This window comes from Erpetoichthys calabaricus, chromosome 2 (assembly GCF_900747795.2).
Source record: "Erpetoichthys calabaricus chromosome 2, fErpCal1.3, whole genome shotgun sequence".
NCBI lineage: Eukaryota > Metazoa > Chordata > Cladistia > Polypteriformes > Polypteridae > Erpetoichthys > Erpetoichthys calabaricus.
The window spans coordinates 50,995,679-51,011,119 of NC_041395.2; positions in this window are offsets into that span (position 1 = coordinate 50,995,679).

Genomic DNA, 15,441 nt, shown 5'->3' on the forward strand with positions numbered 1-15,441 from the left:
CTTGCTCAACTGGAAGAATCCCAACTCACCACCTTTAAGTCAGTGTGTAAGTGATGTCCTATACAATCTGAAATTAGAAAAATGAAATTCTCACTCAGATGATCTGTTCAAAACTTTTTTTTAAATATGGCAAGATCTAATCAATAAAATCTTAGAATAATCTTCTGCTTCGAGGAAAAGAATATGTTTGTTACATTAGAGCAGGGTTGTATTCCCTGGGCTATGTTTATTTTCCATATTTCAATTGTTTTTGAAGTATCATTTTCAAGTGTTTTTGTTTTTACGTTATTCTTCTTAATATTGTGCTTATTGTTTATTTTGTATTAATATGTAGTGTAGTTAACATGTTTAGATATATTCCTTCTGTTCTATGGGTAGAATCCCACAAGGCAGGTCCACCCTAACACCACTGCAGCAGGGTCCGCCCTCCACTTTTATATTCTGGTGCATGAGGTGGTCCCAGCAGTAAGTCACTTAGAAATGTGAAGACAGCATCATGTGAGGACTGTTGGACTTCTTAGTTTTTAGATTCCTTTCCTTTGTTTTTCACTCTGATTCTTTGCTTTGCACATTTGTCTTGTTTAGCTTGGGTTGTCTTTTCATTGCTAACCTTTTTTGGGATTACTTTGTATTTTTTTCCTTTTTAGCTATGTTCTATGCTTCTCCTGTTTATAAAAAAATAATAATTTATAAGCATTCTTCATTGGCCGTGTCATCCAATCCGAAAGTTTAATGATTACTACTCTTCATTGAAGGGAATTTCTGAGTATTTTGAATGTTTTCTTGAATTTTGTAAGCCAGTGCACCATTTTGAAAGCCTGCCTTTTGCATTTTGGGATCTGGCTGCCTGGGGTGAGACTTATTTTCACAGGCACATCCAGAGTGGTCCTACTCTAGCCTGTTTATTTTGGACATTTTAATACTCCTTTTGCCATTTGGTGTCATGAATCACAACAGTGTTTACCTCTGACAGGAATTAAAGAATTAAAAGTCTTAAGCCTTAAAGAGAGAAAGTTGTGGACCATCTTCAGAAATTAAATTGTTTAAGACATCAATAAAACTAATCCAGGGAAATGTTTCCAGTTTAATAGTGAATTATATACTCAAAGACATGAGTCAGAATTAAGCAGATGTGCATTTAAGAAGGGACAGGAGCAACAGAAAGCCTCAGATCTATTTGCTTTCTCAGCCCAGGTGAGGCCTAACACCCATTTGGGAAAAACCAAGCAGACTGTGAAAAGTCAGTCTGGCTTGAGGGAGAACATCTAGAAAAAGTGGACTCCTTCAATTACTTCACTTACAGTAATTGGGCAGTGTGGATGGACAAACAAGGCAGAAAAATACAGATGTAAAGACCCAGATCAGCAAGGTGAGAGCAGCCTTTATTCAGCTGAGGAACTTCTGGAACCCCAAAGAGTTTTGCTAAAGCACCAAGCTTTCTTCATTCAACACAAAAATCAAGTGAAGCAAAGACAATGAGACAAAGACCTCCCTGAGGAAATCCCAGCATTTCATTAATTACTGCTTATGTTGCATCCTGCGGATTCACTGGCCAGAGACCATCTATAATATAGAGCTGTGGCAGACAAACCTTGCAGCACCCCACAGAGAAGGAGATCCTGAGGAGGAGGTAGGTGTGGATTGGTCACAGTCTGAGACAGCCAGGAACCAACATCACAAGACAGGCTGTAGTTTAGAACCCGCAAGGGAAGCGTAAGCGAGGACATATGTGAAACACTTGGAGCAGGCAACTTAACGCAAATGTCAGAGAGTTGGACTTGAGATGGGATCAACTGGTGGCAGCAGCACAGGAGAGGAGTCCCTTGTGAATGGTCATGGATGACCTATGCTCCAGGAGGGGTGAAGTCAGTAAGTACTGAGTAATTAAGTAAGCATTTAAGAAGGACGGCAGGCAGTAGTTAATCACACAGAGGGTCATGGGAATTCACAGCTACTAAGTTATATAGCTGAAGTGGAAGCCTTGACAACTTTTATAGAGCATTTGTATAACATAGTCAGACAAAATAGTTGTCAGCTAAATAGACAACCTTGACGGATTCAATGGTCTCCTCTTGTCATATTGAAATTCTTACTTTCTATGTCATTTGAAAATGTCTATTACAAAGAATATAATGTAACATTTGTATCCTTTTTTGATGTTTTTGATGAAAAACATGCATTACATCTCTGATCCTGTGGCTAAAAGTGGTTGTCTCAGCTTATGACTATGAGAGATAAATAATAATAATAATAATAATAATTTTTTGCATTTATATAGCGCTTTTCTCACTACTCAAAGCGCTCAATTTTCTCATTAATAAATTAGAGAAAGCCACATTGTGTTAAGAACAACACATCTTTAATTACTAACAATGTGTCTGGAACATAGTTTACCAGAAAGGGATAATTGCAAGACAATCTGTTTTTGCTTATCATATTGGATGTTCTCACATCACCACTCCAGATAAGACATCTGTTAACACTTGACTATGTCTCCATACTGTGCACTGTGTTACTTTTTTCTATGCCAGCCTGCATTACTGTATATGCAGAAGCTGAAAAGACATTCTGGTAAACATCCTTCTGTAGTGGTTTTGAGTCAATGCACTTGAAGTTTAGCAAGTTAAATGTACCTAATGGTTTGCTTGCTGTCCTCAAGGCCCAGCACACTGTTAACATTATCTTATTGCTAGTAAGTGCTCTCCTTTTCAAACATTACCACACACAACACAGCTTCTCCATCGTCACGGCTGTCATTCACAATCAAGATGATTAGATTAAAATATGCACTGAGGAAAGTCCTTGGCTTGGCACAATTTCAAACTCAGTTTTGGCCAGAATTTAGGAAAGATTTTATACCACAAAGCATTTGGCAACAACCCATATTAGGAAGCTGCACTTACTAAAACAGTCTGAGTGAACCTCCAAACGCTGAAGCAGGACATGCTTAAAACAAGCTGAGACAAGGACTGATGTGTGCCCTGTCAAACAATATCAAGAGAAAAGATGTCCTTACTAGCTGCTAAAGAAAACCTCAAAATATGCAAACTCAGGTTTCGTTGAGTTTTTGCCAACAGTCATGAAGTGAAAGACCTGATAAATAATCATTTCACAAAAATGTGACTTTATATATACTGTATATACCCTGTATATATATCAATCTATGTATTCATTAATTTAACCAATAAGAATATGCCTACATAATGCCTCAGTATGACTTTAAGTCATTCTGGTGTGTGTATACTGTGTGTGTGTATATATAAATATATATATATATATATATATATATATATATATATATATATATATATATATATATATATATATATTGGAGGCAGCATACAAGATAGACGGGCACCCTTGCAAGGAGTCGGGAAGGTTCCTTCCAAACAAATGGACAGGCGTCAAGACTGGACATATGCAGAGCATCTTCCCTGGTCAGGATAAAAGAAGACAGGGAGGGACTGTCTCTGGGGAGTATGTTCAGGGAATACTGGGAGTTATAGTCCGGTAGCACAGCCTTGGTTGGGTCCATGGGTGCCGCAAGAGGGGTTGCATGGAGATGTACACCCTGTTATGTTGGACTTCCGTGTGACCTGGAAGTACTTCCAATGGGCGAAAGCGATGGCACCAGAAGAACTCCCGGGTCCTCAATAAAAGGGACCTCACCCCCTTTTCCAGGCGAGTCAGAGCTAAGAGAAGGATGAGCAACACTCAAATGGAAGAGGGCAGCGCTGTGGAAAGAGGAGAGGTGCTTGGAGGACAAGTAAATCATGCTTGGTGCATGTTGTGAGGTATTAATATAATAAATACCCATTTATTTAAACCTGGGACTGCTCAGTGTCTGGGCTTACCCATAGTCCTTTTATAGCCCCCGACCCGGAAGTGGTTCCAAACCAAACCCAGAAGTCCGTTTTCCTTCCGGGTCAGGGCAAACAGTCCTTTTCTTCATCCCGGGAGCACGTCGCTTCTTCCAGTCACGTGACTGAGATGCACTCCCGGGTTATAGGGCATGCAAGAGTCCATGAGGCCCTTCACAGCGACTCCTGGTGGCCCCCAAGGTATCCAGCAGGGCTGTGTATAGAAATTACAAAGTCCATGAGGCCCTGCTGGAACTCGGGGCACCAATATGCTGTCCGGAGGGCTCCTCCTAGCGGCCTGGGGGTGAGGGCCGGACTGGAAAGCCGGCAATCCTCCACACCCCCTAACCTTCACAATGCAAATTTGTTACAGTTTTCTACTTGCTTTTCATTTTCACAGTATTCAGATATATAAATACTGCTACACAACAATTTTTCTGATTTGTGTGTATTGAACAATATGTTTAATTCTCAGGAACACTGCACAACATGTCCAATTGTGATTGAAGTAGTTAGCATTTTCTGTTTTTAGTGTTATCCATTGTTTTTAATATTATTTTTTGGCTAACACCTTTATATCATACATTTGAGATACTATTCATTTATTTCTTTTGTTTGTCCAATTGGACCTCAGGCTGGTAAAGTGACAAAGTGTCACACACAGCCAGTCAGAGTTAGATGTTTGGATCACATACTCAAGGGAAATGCATTCAAGACAGACGCCTGGAAGCAGTTCTTTACGCAAATGATTCTGAGTATCAAAAAAACTTCCAGTTCACACAGTTGTGGTTGGATTAATGACATTGACAGCTTTCTATCTATCTATCTATCTATCTATCTATCTATCTATCTATCTATCTATCTATCTATCTATCTATCTATCTATCTATCTATCTATCTATCTATCTATCTATCATGACAGATAGGGGGTGCTGTTGTCCCCTTGAACCCTCAGACAAGGCGGCAGACACCAGATAAATGTCCAAATATTGACTTTATTATAATTATACAATGCACAAAGCACCCTCCACTCCACAATACTCAATAAATAATCAATAATATACAAATAACAATTCCTCCAATCCACCCAGCAGCTCAGTCACCTTTCCTCTCAACTCGGCTTAACTTTCTGGGGTTTCCCATAGTCCTTTTATATCTTCTTTCCCGCAGTCTGTGTGATTTCCCAGCACTTCCGGGTCAGATGCAAACTCCTTCTTTTCTTCAACCCGGAAGTACATCATTTCTTCTGTCCCCGTGACTGGGAAGTACTTCCGGGTTATATGGAAAATATAAGTCCTTGAGCCTCCCTGCAGCGTCCCCTGGCGGCCCCCACGGTATCCAGCAGGGCTGTGATGAAAGACTCCAAGTTCCATGATCCCCTGCTGGAATTCGGGCCCCTCCATGTTGCAGGGATGGCTCCATCTGGCAGCTTGGGGGTATTTGCTGGGATAAGCTGTCGGCCATCCCTCACACTATCTATCTATCTATCTATCTATCTATCTATCTATCTATCTATCTATCTATCTATCTATCTATCTATCTATCTATCTATCTATCTATCTATCTATCTATCTATCTATCTATCCCTGTGCTTTCAACAATATAGTTTGGTTTTGATGAAATCGCTGATGTAGCTTTGCTAATCAGTGGTCTTCAAATAAACAACAATGTAAGGATGTGAAAACAATGATTTCACATGATCAAAAGTTTCAACTTTTTGATGATCTTCTCAGTTTTCGTTGTTCATTTCAGTGTCATGCTGTCTGTGCTTTATTAGAAGTTTTTAACTTTGCATAAAACTCCAACTGTTCCAAAGTCTATAAGAATGTACATATTTGAAAGAAAAACGTACTGTATCTCTTTCCTACCAAATTAAGTAAATGATCTCATATTTAATGGTTTAAATGTTGAACTAAAAGTATTACAAAATGAAATGAAAATAATAAGGTTTAAATAATAGGACAGGCACAGTGGTGCAATGGCTAAGCCCCACAGTACCAGCGAACATCTCTATGGACTGGACACATTCTACTAGCGTCTGCATGGATTTTCTTCACTTACTGCAAACGTGTGCAGGTTAGGTTACTTACTAAACTGGCCTGATAGGAGGGTCCCAATGCCAACTTTGTATGAGGGCCCCAATTCTATACACCAGCAGTCCCCAATTAAGGTCCTAGAGGGCCCCAGTGGCTGCAGGTTTTCCTTCTATCCCTTTCCTTAATTAGTGCACTGTTTCTGCTGCTAATTAATTTCTTTTGAATTAATTTTAATGGACTTGTTTTTAAAGATTTGTTCCCCTGAATTTCTTCATTGTGAAATTTTGCATACAAGTTGATAAATATGTTAGTATTGATAATAACAGCAATGGTGATGGTCTATGAACCCCAGCTCCCCTTTAGGACTGAGTCTCTTTGTAATTTTACGATAGGTTTGGGGGGGAAGTGGGGGAGTGCCTCAAACAAGTTTGGCCAATATTTCTCTGCTGAAGTCTCTCTCAACCCCCACAGGAAAGCCAGGCTGCCTAACTGCCAAGCTTTACATTAACATATGGTTTTGGGGGCAGGTGTGAAGGTGTTCTATCCCCCCATTGGTATGAAGTATGGCTGTTTGGAACTGGCTTGTATCAAAAGCCTTTAAGTACCATGACACCTTATTGGCTCTAGGGGTTAGACAGAAAACCTATACATTTGTTCACTCCCTTGCTCTCTCTCTCTCTTACCAAACTGATGGAAGACCATCTCACACCATGAACTGAAAAGGACAACACAATGAAGAGCACAGCTCGGCAGCCATATTGAGACAGGCATGCGGCCTTTTCTGAAGAAAGCTGACCACCAATGATGCCTTAACTAGAGACATTTTTAAGTAACTAACAAGTATATGTGCTGCCTGAAACTACACATCAACCTTTATCAGGTTGTATGGTTGCCAATATTCAAATGTACTTTGTATATTGTTATTATTTATGAATATTATCAATAATACATTGTTTAAATTGTAACTTAACTCCTGCTTCTCTTTTACTACACCTAATTGTGTGAGGTTATACTGTAAATGTAGAAGGGAAGGTGGGTAGAAGTTATATGGTACAATACCTTATAAATAGTGGTAAGTCTGGGAGATTTGAGGCATTCTGACAAAGGCTACATATTAATAATACAAAAGGGGAAAGTAGAGCAAAATATTACTCTACCAAGACAGAACAATTATTCCTCTGAATTGCTTCATTTCTTTCATTAAACAAAAATGAAATGTGACGTGAGTGAGCCAACAGAAGACCAACTAAGTCAGGGCCTCAAACTACAACCAGTTGCTTAATTAGGTGCCAAGCCTTGTTGTTAATTACACTCGTTCTTTAATTCCATGGCTTGTTGCTGCTGTCATTGTGCAATGGCATATATTTCCGAAATTGTTGATTTTCTCTTTCTAAAAGCACTGTTAAAATGTTTTGGGGACCTGAGCAGATCGGCATTCCTGAGACTTTCATCTTTCTTTATTTTCAGATATTGTGTGATGGACACAGTTTGCTGGTCATGTTTTGGTTCATTTTGTATCTCATTATTGTTTAGCTACTAATTAAGGAAACCGAAACAATTGAGGGGGCTGAGTCTTGAAGAGCAAGTCAATTAAAATTAATTGAAAAGAGGTTAATTAGCAGCAAAAACAGGTCACTTATTAAGAAGAGGGTTAGAAGGAAAACCTGCAGCCAGTGCAGCCCACCAGGACTGGAATTTGAGATCCCTGCTCTACACGTTTGTACCCAATGCTGGTGAGGTAAGCTCTGTTCCCAGTCACCCTGTAATGAGAAAAAAAGGTTCAGAAAACAAAGGACAAATAAAATATCTTTTCTGTTTTTTTAGGTCATTTTTTTCTTCTTTTCATACTTAGACACTATACACTCCTCTCTTCTGTAGCCCTGTTATCTTAAATATTTCAGAGTTTCAGAGACATTGGGGATGCTAACAGAAGGAAACGAGGAACGTATACCAGATTAACTGTTACCTCTTCTTAAAAACTCTCTTCAAGCTTGCACCAAAATGTTATAATCCACATTCTTTCAGTAATTCCTGGTGACTACAGTCAGAGCCTCCATTATGTTTGGGACAAACCTGAGATTTACCCCTCTGCTCCACAGTTTAAAATTACAAATCAAACAATTCAGATTCATTTGCATATATTTCAGTCACACCATGTAGAAATGACAACACTTTTTCTACATCAGGCATGTCCAACTCCAGGCCTGGTGGGCTGCAGTGGCTTCAGATCCCTCCATTTCAGGGCACCATAGTAATCTAAACCCCTGGCATTATGTTCCTTATTTTACTCCACTTGCTGTGTAGGACCACAACATTCTCAGTAAACTGTAAGCTGACCTCTCCAAACCTCATACTGTGGGGCCTCTAAAGCCAGTCTTTAATTAGCCAAAGTCACCCTAAGCCACTGTTGGTTGAGTCTGTTTGTGGTAATATTTTAAAACAATGTTGTTAATGAGTGCAGGGTACCTCCTTCAGATTTAAAAATGCTCACTCTGCTTTAGGTGCTAACTGTAATTTATTACTTGATGAATAACATATTTGCTTTGACATATTACAAAGTTAAGAATAGCTCTCAATGTACCTTCTTCAAAGGCAGAGCAACACTGCATAGTTGTTGCTGGAGTGTCTCACGTCTTGCTGTAATTAACATCCTTATCTAGATGGTGGCGGCAGACAGACATATTGACTGTGGAAGCATAAGACTGTGATAGCAAAACCAAATGCTGCATTTCAACACCTTTGCACATTCTTCCTGTTTACTAAAAGTTTGACCACAATACCTCCAGTGAATGTACATTTCTTGTGATGTGGCTGCTTACAGGGCTCAAAGACGTTATGACATTGAGCTCCTTTATGATCCTGCACTAGTTGGAGTGACTTGATTATACCAAATAAAAGTTCCCATCAAAAAGAATTAGGCTCTCCAAAATCCCTCACTGACAAAGATCCCTGGTCACACAATGGAGCAGGATGATAAAACCTGAGTTTTTAAGATAATACATCAGTACATGTCATATTTAAAGTACAGATGTTTCTTTATTAAAACCAACTAATCTTATTTTATACTTATACTAGGAGGCTTCGCCCCCTGCTCGCTTTGCTTGCCAACACCCCCTAGTGCTATGCGCCGTTGTGAAGAAGGGGACTGAACGCATCCCACGAAGACGCGGTCGCTCCTCCGAAACCCCTCTTTAACGGTGATACAATGGAAAACAAATGCAGTTTTTTTACCTCCTCTTTGCTTGATCGGTTGCTGGCTTGCTGCTGCTGCTGTGCCGCGTGATCTGCACTTTGCTCGCCTACCCCTCACCCCCCACAAGTGCTACGAGCCAGTCTGAAGAGGGCAGCTGAATGCACCCCAAGGAGATGCGGTTGCTCCTCCAAAACCCCTCTTTAACGGTGATACAATGGGAAACAAATACATTTGGTTTTTTTTGCCTCCTCTTTGCTCGATCATCTGCTGTGCCACGTGATCTTCATCTCACGCGGCACTTTGAATGTTTAAAAGCCTGTACAGCAGCTGTCCTTTTGTCTCACTGCCTTGTCTCTCTTCTCCCCCTGACATCCTCAAACACTATTCGATCTCTTTTTGCTTTTCCATTATTTCACTGAGTAATATTTTCCGTTTATTTGCGCTAATGCGATCTTTACTTTCATGTTTTTGAGACTTTTGAGTTTTCCTAATTCCATTATCTCTAACCTGCTCTGCATGTATATCATGGGACTTGCTTCCAAAGGTTGTAAGTATGATGTGACTTAACGTGAAAATGTCTCTCTGTCTCTCTTCAAAAGATCACATCTCGTCACAGGAAAAAAATCTCATCCCAAGATTTTTTTTTAATAACAGAGAGATATTGCCAAGCACGCGTCCAAGGGGAACATCATCAGGGCTTTCTAATCATGAGTAGTACTACCCCATGCAGAGAGAAGGGTACTGTCTTGTTTTCATTCCACAGTTCAGACACTCGCCAGCCAGAAGACCAATGAATCAGTTTCTGCTTCCTCTAAGAATGCCCACCCATACTGGGTTGGCAATATGCAGCCACCGGACGTCAGCATTCATTGATGGACTAACACTGGTGGACAGATCAATCCTCCTCCTGATTTTCTTTGTGTGGCATATGGCAAACATTTTATACACTTGTGAGCTGTGTATTTTTCCTCTTTTTTATTAGCCATGAAATGGGATTACCAGTTGTTACACCAAACCTTTCACAGTTTCATATCTGTTTCATTACTTATATATATATAGAGTATATAAATACGTATATATATATATTAAGTAGCAGAGGGGGTTGTTAATCAGTTTCAGCTGCTTTGGTGTTAATGAAATTAACAACAGGTGCACTAGAGGGGCAACAATGAGACAACCCCCAAAACAGGAATGGTTCAACAGGTGGAGGCCACTGACATTTTTCCCTCCTTATCTTTTCTGATTGTTTATTCACTAGTTTTGCATTTGGCTACGGTCAGTGTCACTGCTGGTAGCATGAGGCGATACCTGGACCCTACAGAGGTTGCACAGGTAGTCCAACTTCTCCAGGATGGCACATTAATACGTACCAGAAGGTTTGCTGTGTCTCCCAGCACAGTCTCAAGGACATGGAGGAGATTCCATGAGACAGGAAGTTACTCTAGGAGAGCTGGACAGGGCCGTAGAAGGTCCTTAACCCATCAGCAGGACTGGTATCTGCTCCTTTGGGTAAGGAGGAACAGGATGAGCACTGCCAGAGCCCTACAAAATGACCTCCAGCAGGCCACTGGTGTGAACGTCTGTGACCAAACAATCAGAGAATTAATGAGGGTGGCCTGAGGGCCAGACGTCCTCTAGTGGGCCCTGTGCTCACTGCCCAGCATGGTGGAGTTCTGGCATTTGCCATAGAATACCAGAATTGGCAGGTTCACCACTGGTGCCCTGTGCTTTTCACAGATGAGAGCAGGTTCACCCTAAGCACATGTGACAAACATGAAAAGGTCTTGAGAAGCTATGGAGAATGTTATGCTGCATGTAACCTCATTCAGCATGACCGATTTCGTGGTGGGTCAGTGATTGTCTGGAGAGGCATATCCACAGAGGGATGCACAGGCCTCTACAGGCCAGACAACGGCACCTTGACTGCCATTAGGTATCAGGATGAAATACTTGGACCCATTGTCAGACCCTATGCTGGTGTAGTGGGTCCTGGGTTCCTCCTGGTGCATGACAATGCCTGGCCTCATGTGGCGAGAGTATGCAGGCAGTTCCTGGAGAATGAAGGAACTGATATCACTGACTGGTCCCCACGCTCTCCTGACCTAAATCCAACTGAACACCTCTGGGATATTATGTTTCGGTCCATCCAATGCCGCCAGGTTGCACCTCAGATGGTCCAGGAGCTCAGTGATGTCCTGATCCAGATCTGGGAGGAGATCCCTCAGGACACCATCCATTATCAGGCATGCATACAACCATGTGGGGGCCATACAAACAACTGAGTACGATTTGGAGTTGCTGTAATGAAATTTCAGCAAAATGGACTAGCCTGGCACATCATTTTTTCACTTTGATTTTCGGGGTGTCTTTGATTTCAGCCCTCTGTAGGTTGATAATTTTCATTTCCATCAAACAATGTGGCATCCTTTCGTTCCTAACACATTACCCAGTACATATTAGTAGAGATATCCAGCAGGATTTTTTCCCATTGAGATCTGATGTGTTTTCAAAGTGTTCCTTTAATTTTTTTTGAGTGGTTTTTATGTGTGTATATATATACTGTATATATACACATATATATATATATATATATATATATATATATATATATATATATACACACACATATATATATATATATATATGTATATATATATACACACACACACATATATATATATATATATATATATATATATATATATATATATATATATATATATATATATACATATATATTGTGGGATATGGCCGGCCTGTCACCCTGGCCAACACCCCCAGGCCGCCAGATGGAGCTGTCCCTGCTGCATGGAAGTGCCCCGAATACCAGCAGGGAATCATGAACGATGGAGTTTTCCTTTACAGCCCTGCTGGATATCACAGGGGCCAACAGATGACGCTGCAGGGAGGCCCAGAGAGGAGTTTGTGCCCTATAACCCGGAAGTTCATCGTAGGCAAGTTCCGGGTTGAAGAAAAGGACTTTTTATCTGACCCGGAAGTGATAAGAAATCACATGGACTGTAGGATGGGAAACACTTCCGGGTCAGGAAATATAAAAGGACTATGGGAAATCCCAGACATCGAGCTGAGCTGGGTGGAAGGGTGGCAACGCGTCTGGGAGTGTGGAGGATTATTGTTTATTGTTGTTATTATTATTATTATTATTGAGTATTATGGAGAGGAGGGTGCTTTGTGCACAATTATTATTATTAATAAATCATTATTTGGACTTTTACCTGATATCTGACGTCTAGTCTAGTTCAAGGGGTCACAGAGCCTCAAACTATCACAATATATATATATATATATATATATATATATATATATATATATATATATATATATATATATATATATATATATATATATATATATATACACACACATATATATATATATATATATATATATATATATATATATATATACTGTATATACAGTTTCACGTTTCACCACTGGGACCTGAGAAGTGCTGGATTAGTGAAAATTCCAGATCACAGAAGGATCACCTCTAAACAGTAGTTAAATACCTCATCATACCTTGAAAATATCACAGATATCAGTACAAGCTGGATTTCATTAAATGAAAAAGCAAGTGAAATTATAATGAAGTAATGTACTGTATACTGTACAGCCACAGGTAACATATCCATAAAGGGTACAGGTAAACAATAGCAAACCGCCTCATCCTACCTTTAAGATATCAGATAAATCAGTACCAGCTGGTTACCTGCAATAAAAAGAAACTAAGTATCTAAAGTATCTAAGGCACCGTACATGCACAGGTAAGAATAAGATTATGGGAGGATTATTTTACTGAGGAGTAATACCAGCTATTGAACATCCATGTCTTGTAGTGGGTGCGTTGTGCAGCAGGAGTGCTGTGTAGTGTTGTGTCGCTCAGCAAGGCTTTTCTCAGAGTTTCCACCGCATAAATCATGTCACACAAACAAATAACTCAATTGGATATAGAAAAGTTGCTTATGAACTAGATAAAGCATCCGACCTACAATTGAATCCCCCTCAGCACCATGACTGAGTCTACCTGGAATGTTAAAAGACAAAGCTACACCTGAATATGATGTGCAGTTTACTGCTAGTTCAGGATGGTTCAAGCGAGTGTTTTGAATTGCTTAATGTGAAATGCTGCAAGTGCAGATGTGAAGGCAGCTGAAGAATTTGTCAAAAAAATCTGCACAAACTTACATGTGAAGGGGTCTGTGTTTTGTCTTAGTAGAGTTCTATGTTACTCTACTTTCCCTTTTTGTATTCTTTATTGTGTAGCCTTTGTCAAAATGCCTCAAATCCCATGGATTTAGCACTGTTTATAAGGTATTGTACTTTACAACTTCTCCCCACCTTCCCTTCTACATCTGTAACCTCAGGCAATTACATAGAGTAAAAGACAAGCAGGAGCAAAGTTACAACTTTAAACAATGTATTATTGATAATGTTCATGAAAAAATAACAATAAGCAAAGTATATTTGAATATGGGCAACCATACAACCTGATACTATAAATGCTAAATGTGTAGTTTCAGGCGGCACACAGATTTGTTAGTTACTTAAAATATCCCTAGTTAAGTCAACATTTTTAGTCAGCTTTCTTCAGAACAGGCCACGTGCCTGTCTCAATATGGCTGCCGAGTTGTGCTTCTCAGTGTGGTCTTCTTTTCAGTCCATGGTGTGTGAGATGCTTCTTCATTGTGATGGTGTGAGAGAGAGAAAGAGAGGTAAAGCAAACAAACGTATAGATTCTCTGTCCAAACCCTACAGCCAATTGGGCATCCATATTACTAACCGAGAATGCTAAACCGGATGATGGACGCAGGCACATCCGGCCATGGGCCGTAGCTGCAAAAAGACGTACTGCGCAGGCGCAAAAAGAGTCCACGAGAGTCGGCTGAGGAGCCGAGAAAGGCGGACAAAAGAGGGCGAGAGAGGCGGATGAGGGGCCGCGAGAGGCGCAGGCGCAAAAAGAGTCCGCGAGAGTCGGAGAAAGGCGGAGAAAAGAGGGCGACAAAGGCGGATAAGGGGCCGCGAGTGGCGGACAAGACCACAGAAAAAAGGAGTGAGCACATACAAAAAGGAGAAATGAGGCGCAAAGTCAAACGCAGGAAAAGCACGAAACACATTGCACACGAAACTGGACCCGAAAAAAAAAAAAAAAAAAAAAAAAGAGGCTCGCGCACAACAGCAAGGCACCCCCCCCCCCCCCCCCCCCCCTACAGGCACCGGACGGGACACACACCAAGAGGGGGATTCAACAAGCCCATGGAACACAAAAAAAAGAACACAAAACCACCCCACAGACCCTACAAGCGAGGGACGGGACACACACAAAGAGGGGGATTCAACAAGACACAGGAACACAAAAAGAAAGAAGACGCTCGCGCGACAACAATCCTCAACAATCCCCCCCCCCCACATCCATAAGAAGTCACACCCAAAGCCACATATTCTAAAGTGAACGTCAGCACCTTCACACTAGACAGCATAGGTGTCAGCATTGGTGGATCTCCTTACAATAAAGCACTATTAACCGTTCAACTGCAGAAAAGGAAACATATTAACAGTGACTGCGACCCTTCTTATTACTTATCCATATTTCGGATGCTGAGAAAGAAACAAGTCATGAATACACGGTCACGGGTACAAAACGAAAAGGAAAGGATAACAGGAACAAACACACGAACACGAAAGAAACAACAAAATAGACGGCTATGCAGCATAGGTGGATCTCATTACAATAAGGCACTATTAACCGTTCAACCGCAGAAAAGTCTCCATATTAACAGTGAGTGCAATACTCCTTATTACTTATCCATATTTCTAAAAGAAAAAATGTCTCGACTCCAAAAACGCAAAGCTCAACTAAAGCTTCTAACTAACGATGTACCTAAAAGTAAAAACTTTATGAACTGCATTAGATCCTACAATGGTTCATTTGCTTTTGCATATACCGGAGTAAATATCAGGCCACCAAAAGGCAATGGCCCATACTACTTTCGCATATGTGCACAAATACTGCATCGCATTGGAACAGTGCACCCTGAAACAAATCAACAACGCAAATATGCACAAATCTACATCCTAGATCCACATGACGCAAACTATCAATCAAAGTGCTGCATCGCAACAGGCACGGATTCAAAACGAAACACCTCCCGTCTCAGACATACGTTAACGGCAAGGAAGGCTACAACGGGCGTCTCACACAGCACAGGCAAATCGATTACAGCTCCAAAACAACACGTCCCAAATACTACACATGCAACAACGCGCCTCTCAAACGGCACAAGCAAAACATACACCGGGAAAATTCATTCGGATTAATGAATGTCATTTGCAA